We start from the raw sequence: 13005 nt of genomic DNA on the forward strand, positions 1-13005 counted from the left end.
GCCGGGTCTGAGAGTTGCAGTGTGAGGTGCAGGCTGACCACCAATGGCGCCTGGAACTGGAGCGATCTCTGGAGAAGGAATTGTGTGTTCACAAGTTGCAGTTTGCCCTGAAAGTTTAACATTGGCCGTGATAGCTGTTGAAGAAACAACTGTGGGTTCAGGAGCTCAAGAGTTGGTTTAGGAGCTTGAGAGTCAGCTTCAGGCTGAGAGCTGGCAGCTGGTGGAGCCAAAGCAGGTGCAGAAGCTGGAGCTGCATTCCTGCTGGTGGAGTGGCTCTGAATCAGCAGGAACAGGCATTTCTGACTACTCCTCTTCTGAGGGGGAGGCTTGGGCTATAACTGCCTTCTGCAGACACAGAGCCTGGCCAGTGGTCACCAAGAAGGTAAAATTCCAACAGCAAAGAGTCCCTCAAGCAACCATAGTCTCCTCCATAGATAGTGGAGCACTCTGTGGTTCAGCCCTACACCCAGGCAGAGCTGATGGAGTTGGGGGCACAATTCAGGCAGAGCCTGGTTACTGAGGTTGTGGGACATAGGGGTGGATGGTATCATGGTCTCTGGAACAGAGATGAAGAAAGTGGCCACCATTACCACAAACTTCTCCTTGAAGCAGTGTCTTCAGAAGTGCTATGACAACCCTAGAAAACATACCCTATTAGAATGGGTGATAGCTGCCATTTGATCTGGCAGAATGCTGGGGACTTGCTGGGGGCAGTGAGTCAGTGGCAGTGCTACAGTGAGTTAATAAAGGTCCTTTGGGAACTAGGTATGAGAAATGCTGCTTTTCACCTGGGGTCCCGCGGACCAGATAAGGGAGTATTTATGGCTGGGATGTGGAATCTTATCCTCTGCAGTGCCCCATTCGCTTTTTTTGAGTCACTACTAACTATCCTGGGCCCCTATATGGGACAGCCTATCAACACAGTTACACGGATGGTAGCAGATTTGGGGGAGGTAGAGGTAGCACAGAATCACAAAGCTGTGAGGGCTGCTGCCCGTGCTGCACCTCTGACTAGCAAGATGGACTTGGAAAGTTACCTGAACACAGATGTGGGTAGATTTAATTGCGGCTAGCACAGATAGGGAGAAATTGGATGGCGAGACTAATAAGTTTCACTTGGAGCTTTGACAGCAGCTTAAACCAGGACAGAGATTCCAGTTGCTGAGACAAATGGCCCCAACAACTACCGATAAAATGATTGGTGTGCAGACAGCATGGCTACAAGATTATATAATGGAAACTGCTGAAGGAGAAGAGGACCCTCAAGACCCACTGATCCAGTTTAAATAGGGGGAAGGCTGAGGGACCTGTCTAAAAGGGATGGGTGGGGACTGGAGGCCATACATGGAACTGGCTATCCTCTGGTCCCCTTCTAATGTATAACGGATATCGGCCTTGGTGGATACAGGTGCAGAATGTTCCCTCCTCTATGGGAACCCAGAGCGATTTGCTGGGACCCAGTGGCCATTGACAGTTATGGGGGCCAAACTGTTCAAGTGAAGCCAATAACTATTCCATTGGGGATAGGAAGACTGTCTCCTAATTCATATAAGGTGTATGTATCTCCTATTCCTGAATTTATTTTGGGGGTAGATGTCTTGCAAGGACTGTGGTTGGAAACTACAGCCGGGAGCTCCACCTGCGAGTCCAGATTGTGAAGGCAGTGTTGCGGGGACACGGATCACATTCCCCTTTGCAATTATTCATTTCCCAGTATGTGACTAGAATGAAGCAGTACTGCCTGCCAGATGACTATGACAAAATCACTGAGACAGTCCTCAAACTAGAAAAGGTGGAGATCATCTGGCCGACACATAGCCCTTACAACTCCCCAGTGTGGCCTGTGCGCAAACCAGATGGAACCTGGTAAATGACAGTGGATTATGGGGAACTTAATAAAGTTGTTTCCCCTTTGCATGCTGCTATACCCTGAATAGCTAACCTGATGGATTAGTTAAGCCATGAACTGGGGACATACCACTTTGGGGCAGACTTGGCCAAGGCTTTTTTTCTCTATTGATATAGCTGCAGAAAGTCAAGACTAATGTGCCTTCACTTGGGAAGGGCAGCAATGGACCTATAAAGTATTACTGTAGGGCTATTTGCATAGACTCACCTTGTGTCATGGGCTGGTGGCTGATGATCTGGCTAAATGGAAACAGCCAGAGGCATTTTGTACGTATCATTATACCGATGACATTATGCTAACTAGTGACTCTCTTCCAGAAATGGAGCAAGCAGTCTTTACCCTGCTATCCCATATGAAAGTGTGTGGCTGGGTAGTCAGTGAGGGCAAATTACAAGGACTTGGCTTAACTATTAAGTCCTTAGGAGTTGTCTGGTCAGTTAAGACAAAAGTTATTCCTGATGCAGTTACGGATAAGACCTAAGCATACCACATGCCCACTACAGTAAAGCAGTTACAAAAATTCCTAGGTCTGTTGAGGTATTGGCGAGCATTCATACCCCATTTAGCTCAGTTACTACGTCCCTTATATCACCTTATTTGGAAGGGGGTTCACTGGGATTAGACTGAGCAAGCACAAGGTGCATTTGCAGCAGCTAAGAGAGCTGTCAAGGTGGCAAAGACCTTGAATGTGTTCAATCCTGCCAGACCCTGTGAGCTTGATGTGCGTGTAACCCTGGAGGGGTTTGGATGGGGCTTGTGGCAATGGACAGAGTGCCTATGGCAACCATTGGGTTTTGGTCCCAATTGTGAAAGGCGCTGAAGTCCATTACTAAACAGTTGGCAACTGTGTCTGCTGCCCTTGTGGCCTCTGAGAGTATTATGATCACAACACCAGTCATGGTCTAGACCAGTGGTCCCCAATCTCCGGGCCGCAGACCGGTACTGGTCCATGGGCCATTTGGTACTGGTCCGCAGAGAAAGAATAAATAACTTACATTATTTCCATTTTATTTATATTTAATTCTGAACGATGTTTTATTTTTTAAAAATGACCAGATTCCCTCTGTTACATCTGTCTAAGACTCACTCTTGATGCTTGTCTCGGTCACGTGATACATTTATCCGTCCCACCCTAAAGGCCGGTCTATAAAAATATTTTCTGACATTAAACTGGTCCGTGGCCCAAAAAAGGTTAGGGACCACTGGTCTAGACCATATACCCTATTGCAGGGTGAGTGAGAGATTAGGCAACCAAACCTCATAGTAGTATTTTGCAAACCTTCACCCTGGCCAAGTGGGGTATATACTTGCAACAACGCTGTGCTCTTAGCACCAGTCCATTGAAAGCAGAACTGCAGGAAGTCTTAGGTTCAGTCACCTATGTGACCCTAGAGTCATGTGCAGCTGGGGATCAGGAGGCAGAACCTGAAGTCAGTCCCTTACAGGAGGGGCGAATGCCCATCCCTGAGGATCAGAGGCAGATTAAGGTCGGTTGAGGCCCTGAGCGCAGAAGAAAATATTTGGCCTCTTAAAAAAAAAGAGAGAGGGCCCTGGCCGGTTGGCTCAACGGTAGAGCGTCGGCCTGGCATGTGGGGGACCCAGGTTCGATTCCCGGCGAGGGCACATAGGAGAAGTGCCCATTTGCTTCTCCACCCCCGCCACCCCCTCCTTCCTCTCTGTCTCTCTCTTCCCCTCCCGCAGCCAAGGCTCCATTGGAGCAAAGATGGCCCGGGCGCTGGGGATGGCTCCTTGGCCTCTGCCCCAGGCGCTAGAGTGGCTCTGGTCGCAGCAGAGCGACACCCCGGAGGGGCAGAGCATCACCCCCTGGTGGGCAGAGCGTCACCCCTGGTGGGCGTGCCGGGTGGATCCCGGTCAGGCGCATGCGGGAGTCTGTCTGACTGTCTCTCCCCATTTCCAGCTTCAGAAAAAATACAAAAAAAAAAAAAAAAAGAGAGAGGGAAAATAAAAATACATGTTAACCATATTTTTAAATAAATAAAAAATATTATGTACTATTAATGTTAAAATTGCACATATGAAACCAAACTTGGTGTCATTAGAAAAAAGTAAATTTGGGGTTTTGCGAGGCCCTTCAGAAGTCAGGGCCCAGGACGTGCGCCTGCTGTTAAATCCGCCTCTGCTGAGGATGCCTGGTATACTGATGGCTCTAGCAGGAGCCAACCTGCCAAGTGGATGGCCATAGTATTCCATCCGGCCACTGAGACTCTTTGGATGGACACAGGTACAGGACAAAGCAGCCAGTGGGTGAAATTAAGAGCCATATGGCTAATTGCCCATAATAAACCTTCACCTCTGGTGATTTGTACCAGCAACTGGGCTGTCTGTCATGGACTGAACCTTTGGATTGCTACTTGGCACACTAACCAGTGTTTGGTAATGCACCATCCGCTATGGGATCAGGCCATATGGCAGGACTTATGGGAAATAAGACACCAGAAGCAGGTGACAGTATACCATGTCACAGGGCATGCCCCTTTAGCCCATCCTGAGAATGATGAGACAGACACTTTGGTGAGGGTGCAATGGTTGGAGACTGTGCCTGCAGGTGACATGGCTCAGTGGCTCTGCTCCAAGCGGGACAAAAAACTATATGGTCTACCATTAAGGCATGGAACTTGTCTGTGTCCTATGCAGAGGTACTTACAGCCTGCAAGCAATGTGCAGTATGTTCCAAGAAGGTCCTGGAGACAACTGGCGTCACCTGGACAGATCTGGAGAGATGGTGTTCCACTGACACGGTGGCAAACAGACATCATCGGACCCTTGCCAAAGTTGGATGGGTACCAGTATGCAGTCACAAGTATAGATACTGCCACTGGTCTGCTTGCTGCTTACCCCACCCATAACACTGACCAGAGGGCAGTCATACAGGCTCTGGACCGTTGCGTACGGGTGCCCGCTGGTCTTTGAAAGTGACAGTAGTACCCATTTCATGGGTTGTATGCTAAGGCAATGGGCTCAAGACCTAGGAGTGATATGTATGTCCCCTGCCCCCTACCATGCTCAGGCTGCTGGTGTCATTGAGCGGTATGATGGACTCTTAAAGCAGGGACTGAGATGGGGGGGACTAGCTCCCTTACTGGATGGACACGCTGCTTGTGGACAGTGCTCGGATTTTGAATGAGAGGCCTCAACAAGGAGGTCCAGCTCTGGTGGAGGCCCTCCTGCACCGGGCAGCTGCTCCCATCCAGTTATAGATATGCACCAAGGACACTTTGCTCAAGTTGGGCTTTGGATGGCAGAGCAACATGCTCCAGCCCTCTTTAAAGGCCAATGGCTTCAATGGACATGGCCCTGGACAGTATAGGCCCCAACCTATGATGGGTGGCCTTGTTGGAATCATGAGGTAGGGAGCTAGAGGTAGACATCCAGTTAACTCCCTGGGCAACCAGCAGCTGGCTGCCTAAGATAGAAGTGTATTATTCATTGAGTGCTTGGGGAAACAGCATTATGACAAGCACCTTTGTAATTTCTTTATGGCCCATAATGAGTTCTCCCATTTTGCTGCACATTGACCCAGCAGACCCTGGTGTGCTGACCAATAAGGTTTGGTATGCCCACCTGGGGTCTCTGGTACCTGCTACTGTGCTGTCTGCAGACAGAACTCTGGCCTGTGTTCTGTCAGAAGGGAAAGATTTGCCTCTCTTGGTGCCATGACCACTCTCCATAGCCGTGTTTGTAATTCTGTAGCTGTAGACTGTACTGTTTTTGTTTTAAAGATGTACCTCACTCCTCACACAGGGACTCTTGGTGGAAAAAAACCTGTCACATAGATTATGAGGCGAGCAACCCTAAAGGGGTAGAATGTGGGGCAGCTGTGTTAGGCTTGCTCGCAGGTGTACCAGATGCAAGCACTTTTCTTGATTAGTGCGTGAGCACGTGGCAGAGGCATGTGAGCATAGCCTGTATAAGGCTATAGGTGCTTCCCCTGGGGGTGATTCCCCCAGATCACTCTCCTGCCACCATGAGGTACAGTTTTTCTTGCTCCCTTTTCCTTACTGTGAATAGCAGATTTTCCTTTGTTTATTAGCTCTTTCACATTTGTTGTTTATTTGCTCACCTGTCTATGCAAGCCTCCAATAAACGGGTACGGCCTGATGCTTTCCACCTCCATAGTTTCTCTACAGTCTGCCTAAATCCAATGTGAACCTACCTGGCCATGGCCTCCAGCATTACAATACTTTTTTCTCACACACACACACACACACACACACACACACACACACACACAATTATGTTATATAAAATACTGTAAGATATTTTAAGCTAATAAAATGTAACTTTTTGGAAGTTTTATTATTACTTTAATTTTTTTTCACTGCTTTGAATCTAAAATTTGAAACTCAGTTGCTCTTAATTTGTAAAATGCTGTCATTTCAAATCCAGCAAATCCTTTTTCAGAGGAAAAAAAATGCTTTTTTTTATTTTGTCACCTGATGTCTTCATATTCTTTAGTTATTTTAATAGACTGAAACTTATTTGTTTTAAAAACATCCTAATTGTTTTTAGTTGTACATTCTAGGTGACTTTTTAAAGGGCAATCCAGGGATATGGGGCTTGCTACATATAAACAGTTGCTTAAATACACATAAAATTATTATCACGAATATAATAATCTATTGATTTTAGTGATTAGACACATATTTAAAGTACTCGAAGTGAAGAGTTGTGCATGTTCTTCTAAATAATAGAATTCACTGAACCCCTAGTGCATGCTTCAAAGAGAACCAGTAACAGGGATTCCAAGATGGCAGCGGAGTAGGCGGACGTTCCAACGACCACCTCCCATGTCCAAATTGGATTACAGCTTAATTTAAGAATGATTATCTTGAGACACCAACTTTAGACTAAACAAAGAGGAGTCTATAACCAAGAATCACAGAAGAAGCCACATTGAGACTGGTAGGAAGGGTAGAGATGCAGAAAGGGTTGGGCTGTTTCCAGGACCAAGCAGCAGCTGAGGATCCAGAGGGACCCGCACTGCAGGGAGGGTTGCCCTGAGAGGTGTGGGTGCTCAGACCCAGGCCCAGATCCCCAGTCGAGAGCCCCAGAGCCTAGAAGAGACGCCTACACAGCATTTGGAGGTGAAAACAGCCAGTTTCTGTTTGTGAGAAAGAGACAGAGCTTTTGGAGATGCAGGCTTCAACTTAAAGGGCCCGTGCAGAAAATCTTATTCACAGCTCCTTACCTGGGACTCCAGTGGGGGAAAGCTGAGAGGACTAGAGTTGCATAAAGAGAGTGTCAAGTTGGAGGCCCAGGGAGAGATACTGTGGAAGACAGCCATCGGAACCCCTGTGCTGAGCCATTCTCCAATACTGCAGTCACCATCCATTTTGGGTGGAGTAGTTCCCTCTGAGTGGCATCAGTCTGGGGAAAAGCAACTACTCTGCCCTCGGGAGTCTCTCCTGCTCTAGTCATGGTGATTGGGTTGTTCTGAGAACCAGGAACCAGGAAGCATCAGATTCTAAAACTCGTATTCCCAACCTCAGCTGTTCTAATGAACAAGATTGCAACCTGTAGAAGAGTCGGTTGGGTGAGTCAGTTTTCTGCTGTTGAGACCAGAGCTTTCCCCACATGCTCCTGATTCTAAAACTCATAATTCTGCCTCACAGGAGATGCAGTAGAAACTTCCCAGACAGCAGGCAGACCACACCTCTGAGTCTCAGAGACCACACCTACTAGACTCCTGTGGCCATACCTTACTGAGGTCTGTGAAAAAAGTCTGGACAGACTGATACCTGTGGCTGAGGGACAGAGCCACACCCACCACCCTTCCTAATCCTTGAATTGTTGCAGGCTCTAGACTCTAGCAGAGGTTTTTTCATTGGCCAAACCCAACAAGCAGCTAGCAGACAGAGGCTGCAAGAGGTGGGACTCAGAGAAACGTGGCCTTTTAAGCGGACCTTCCCCCAGGCCCAGTGTGGGTAAAAGCCAGCCTAGGTGTGCAGCTTGGTATTTCCATGAGCACCTGGGCCCAGCAAAGCCAGCCAAAAACTCAGGAGTGCTTGTAGCTCCAAGATGGTTGCTGAGGGATAGTCACAGGCCATTTCTCCCAATGGTCTGCATTTGATTCCTGCCAGGAAAACCCAGGGTTGGCATACCCAGTAGCCAGCGGTGGAGAGCATTGGTTTAGGACATAATAACCCTTGCTAGAGTGGTATTCTTTTTTTATTTTAATTTTTTTTATTTATTCATTTTAGAAAGGAGAGAGAGAGAGGAGAGAGACAGAGAGAGAAGGGGGGGGGAGGAGCAGGAAGCATCAACTCCCATATGTGCCTTGACCAGGCAAGCCCAGGGTTTCGAACCGGCGACCTCAGCATTTCCAGGTCGACGCTTTATCCACTGCGCCACCACAGGTCAGGCCTAGAGTGGTATTCTAAGGAAGGGCTCCCCACTCCTGCCCCAGCTGAGGTGAGTTCTGCTCTTTGTAATCAGCACAGGCACAGTGGCTCATGTGCATTGGATAAGGTGGAGTTTCACAGTCAGCCAGCCTGAGTGCTGGATATCTTGCCCTGCTAGGCTAGGTTCCATGGGGGGAAGAGAGAGAAGCTTGGAGCATGAACATTTAAAGTGTGAGTATCTGTGAGCCCATTCTTGGATCTGATTGAGGGGCTTACACATTTTCTGGGGGACACAGTCAGCCATGGGAGAGGACTCTCTCAGTCTTCCTCCCTGAGACCAGGGCCTCACCAGCTGTAAGAACATCTTCATAGGAGAATGTCATCACCATTCAATTTGAACCTGCTTCTCACTGTGTTGGAGAAAAATAAAATTTGAGTATTCAGCAGTAACTGAGGGATTAGGCTCTGGAGTAAGGGCCACATTTCCGGTATTGAGCTCTTGACCAAGAGACCCCTGAAGTAGGGGAGGATTGCACTAACTTTGTATTCCCAACCTCAGCTGCCCTAATGAATAAACTTGCAACTTGTAGAAGAGTTGGTTGGATGAGGCCAGTCTGAGCCCACACTATTGTCTTTATACAGAAGACTCCATGTGAAGACCAGGCAGCTGAAAGAGGAAATGGAGCAGCTGAAAAGTAGAGGCAAATCTTATAGAACTTGGGGTTTTTATGGAGCTGCTGTCATCTCTAAGCAGGAGGAAGCTGATCCTTATACACAGGTTAGCCCCTCCCACACTACCCAGGCAAAGAAAATGCAGACACAAACAGTGAAAAGAGTAGTAGCTGCAGATAGGTATCCACAGTGGGTTACAAACAACAGCTGATGCCAACCAAAAAAGATCTAGAACTAACACAACTGGTAGTGAGTGGCAGACATCACTAACCCTAGCCTCAGCTAACTACACAAGTAGCACACCTAAAGGAAGAGTCTAGCAGGCACCAGACACTGTGGAGAATAAATATGCCCACCAGGACAAACATTGCTCAGTGTATAATATGCATATCAAGATTGACCCTTAGAGCCAACCAGCCTGAAGGAATAAGAGTACCCACAAAAGGACCAACTGCATTTAATACTTACATACAACAGGAGGGAAAATAGTACCCTCAAGAAGCATTCCTAGACAAGAAAAACCGGTGGCCAGGAAGTCAGTACCACCGAGCCCATCTTCATCATAAAGATACTGCAAAAATTTCAAAGTCAGACAGCGCTACCTAATATAAAGAAAAAAATGGCAGACAAAGAAATTTGACCCAAATGAATCAAGACAAATCCCCCCCAAAAATACTAAATGAAATGAAAGTAACCAAACTACCAGATTAAGAGTTTAAAATAATGATTTTTAGGATGTTCAAAGATTTTAGAGCAACAATGAATTGTCATAATGAGCATCTAAATAAAGAGATAGCAAGCAGCAAAAAGGACACTAAAATCATAAAAAAGAACCAGTCATAAATGACAAATACAATATCAGAAATGAAGACTATACTAGAAGAAATTAATAGCAGGCTGGATGAAGCAGAGGATCGAATCAGTGATTTAGAAGACAAGATAAACAGAAGCACAGAAGCAGAACAGCAAAACAAAAAGAAGTGCAAAAAGACTAAGGAAAATCTATAAACCTCTGTGACAAGATGAAGAGAAGCAACATCCACGTTATAAGGGTTCTTAAAGGAGAAGAGAATGAACAAGGGATAGAGAACAGGTTTGAGGAAATCAGAGCTGAAAGTTCCCCTAAATAGATGAAGGGAAAAATCACACAAGTGCAAAAAACACACAGTCCCATTAAAGAGGAACCCAAGGAGAACTACATGAAGACAAATTATAATTAAAATGCCAAAGTTAAGAGGCAAAGGAAGAATACTAAAAGTTGCAAGGGAAAAGAAGTTAATTACCTATATAGGAGTCCCCATAAGGATGACATCTGCCTTCTCAACAGAAACACTTGAAGCCAGAAGGGATTGGCAAGAAATACTCAAAGTGATGCAAAAGAAGAACCTACAACCAAAACTTCTTCATCCAGCAAAGCTATCATTTAAAATTAAAGGAGAAGTAAGAAAGCTTCCCAGACAAAAAAAGACTCAAGGAAGTCATTACAACCAAACCAGTATTGCAAAATATATTAACAAGCCTGTTGTAAAAAGAGCAATGGGAAAAAAGAAATCAAGAAAAGAGAATTGTAGATATAAAGAATAAAATGAGAATAAATAAGTACATGTCAATAATAACCTTAAATGTAAGTGGATTAAATGCTCCAATCAAAAGACATAGAGTAGCTGCATGGATAAGAAAACAAGACCCATACATATGCTGTCTATAAGAGACCTACCTCATAACAAAAGATACACATAGACTAAATGTGAAGGGATGGAAAAAAGTATTACATGGAAAAAAAAAAAAAAAGCTGGAGTAGGAACACATATATCTGACAAAATAAACTTTAAAACAAAGACTATAGTAAGAGATAAAGAAGATCACTACATAATGATAAAGGGAGTTATCCAACAGGAAGATATAACCACTGTAAATAATTATGCACCTAATATAGGAGCACCTAAATATACAAAGCAGATTTTGATGGACATAAAGATTGACAGCAATGCTATAATCGTAGGGGATTTTAACATCAATGGATAGATTCTCCGGACAGAAAATTAACAAAGAAACAGTGGCCTTAAATGACACACTAGATCAAATGGATTTAATTGATACCTTCAGAATCTTTTACCCCAAAACAGCAAAATATACATTCTTTTCAAGTACTCATGGTACATTCTCTAGGAGATACACACATTAGGATACAAAAAAAGTGTCAATAAATTTAAGAAGATTAAAATCATATTTAGCATCTTCTCTGATTACAATGGCATGAGACTAGAAATCAACATACAATAGAAAAACTGATATACATTCAAATACTTGAAGGCTAAACAGCATGTTATTAAATAACAAATAGGTTAACACTGAGATCAAGGAAGAAATAAAAATTTCCTTGAAACAAATGAAAATGAACACACAGCAACTCAAAATTTATGGGACACAGCAAAAGCAGTCCTGAGAGGGAAGTTCATAGCATTATAGGCATACCTTAAGAAGCAAGAAAAAGCTAAAATAAATAACTTAACTCTGCATCTAAAAGAAGTAGATAAAGAACAACAAATAATGTCCAGAAGAAGTAGAAGGAAGGAAATAATGAAGATCAGAGCAGAAATAAATGACACAGAGGCTAAAAATACAATACAAAAAGATCAATGAAACCAAGAGCTGGTTCTTTAAAAAAGTAAACAAGACTGACAAAATTTTAACCAGATTCATCAAGAAAATAAGAGAGATGACTCTAATAAATAAAATTAGAAATGTAAGTGGAAAAGAAACAACTGACAGTGCAGAAATACAAAGGATTGTAAGAAAATATTATGATGATCTACATGCCAAAAGTTGGACAAGCTAGTTGAAATGGATAAAATCTTTAAAACTCAATCTGGAAGAATCAGAAAACCTAAACAGACTGATTACAACAAATAACATTGAAACAGTTATCAAAAAAACTCCCAGCAAACAAAAATTTTGGACTGAATGGCTTCGAAGGTAAATTTTACCAAATATTCAAAGAAGAATTAACACCTATCCTTCTAAGCTATTTCAAAAAATTCAAGAGGAGAGAGACTTTCAAGCTCCTTTTATGAGGCAAACATTATCCTCATTCTAAAACCAAGTAAAGACATTACAAAGAAAGAAAACTATAGACCAATATCCCTGATGATCATAGGTGCTAAAATTCTCAACAAAATATTAGCAAACCTGATTCAGCAATACATTAAAAAAGTCATACATCATGATCAAGTGGGATTTATTCTGGGGAGGCAAGGCTGGTACAATATTCACAAATCAATCAATGTGATTCATCACATAAACAAAAGGAAGGATAAAAATCTCATGATTATATCAATAGATGCAGAAAAAGCATTTGATAAAACCTAGCACCCATTTATGATCAAAACTGTGAGCAAAGTGGGAATACAGGGAACGTACCTCAACATGATAAAGGCCATCTATGACAAACCAAATGCTAACATCATACTCAATGGTAAAAAATTAAAAGCAACTTCTTAAGATCAGGAACAAGGCAGGGGTACCCACTTTCACCACTTTTATTCAACAGAGTTCTGGAAGTCCTAGCCACAGCAATTAGACAAGAAGAAGAAATAAAAGGTATCCATATTAGAAAAGAAGAAATTAAACTATCATTATTTGCTGAGGACATGATACTGTATATAGAAAATCCTAAAGTTTCAGTCTCAAAATTATTACATTTGATAAATAAATTTGGCAAGGTGGCAGGATAAAATTAATATTTAAAAATCAGTGGCGTATGTATACACCAACTATCAAGTGTCAGAAAAAGAAATTAAGGAAACAAACCCCTTCACTATTGCAACAACAACAACAAAATACCTAGGAGTAAATTTCACCAAAGAGGTAAAGTCTTGTACTTGGAAAATTATAAGACATTTAAAAAGGAAACAAGAGAGATAAAAACAAGTAAAAGCATATACTGTGTTCACGGATAAGAATAATAAACATCATTAAAATGTCTATACTACTCAAAGCAATTGAGAAATTCAATGCAATTTTTATTAAAATACCAATGGCATACTTCAAAGATATAGATAA

Source organism: Saccopteryx bilineata, chromosome 6 (genome assembly GCF_036850765.1).
Source record: "Saccopteryx bilineata isolate mSacBil1 chromosome 6, mSacBil1_pri_phased_curated, whole genome shotgun sequence".
Classification (NCBI taxonomy): domain Eukaryota; kingdom Metazoa; phylum Chordata; class Mammalia; order Chiroptera; family Emballonuridae; genus Saccopteryx; species Saccopteryx bilineata.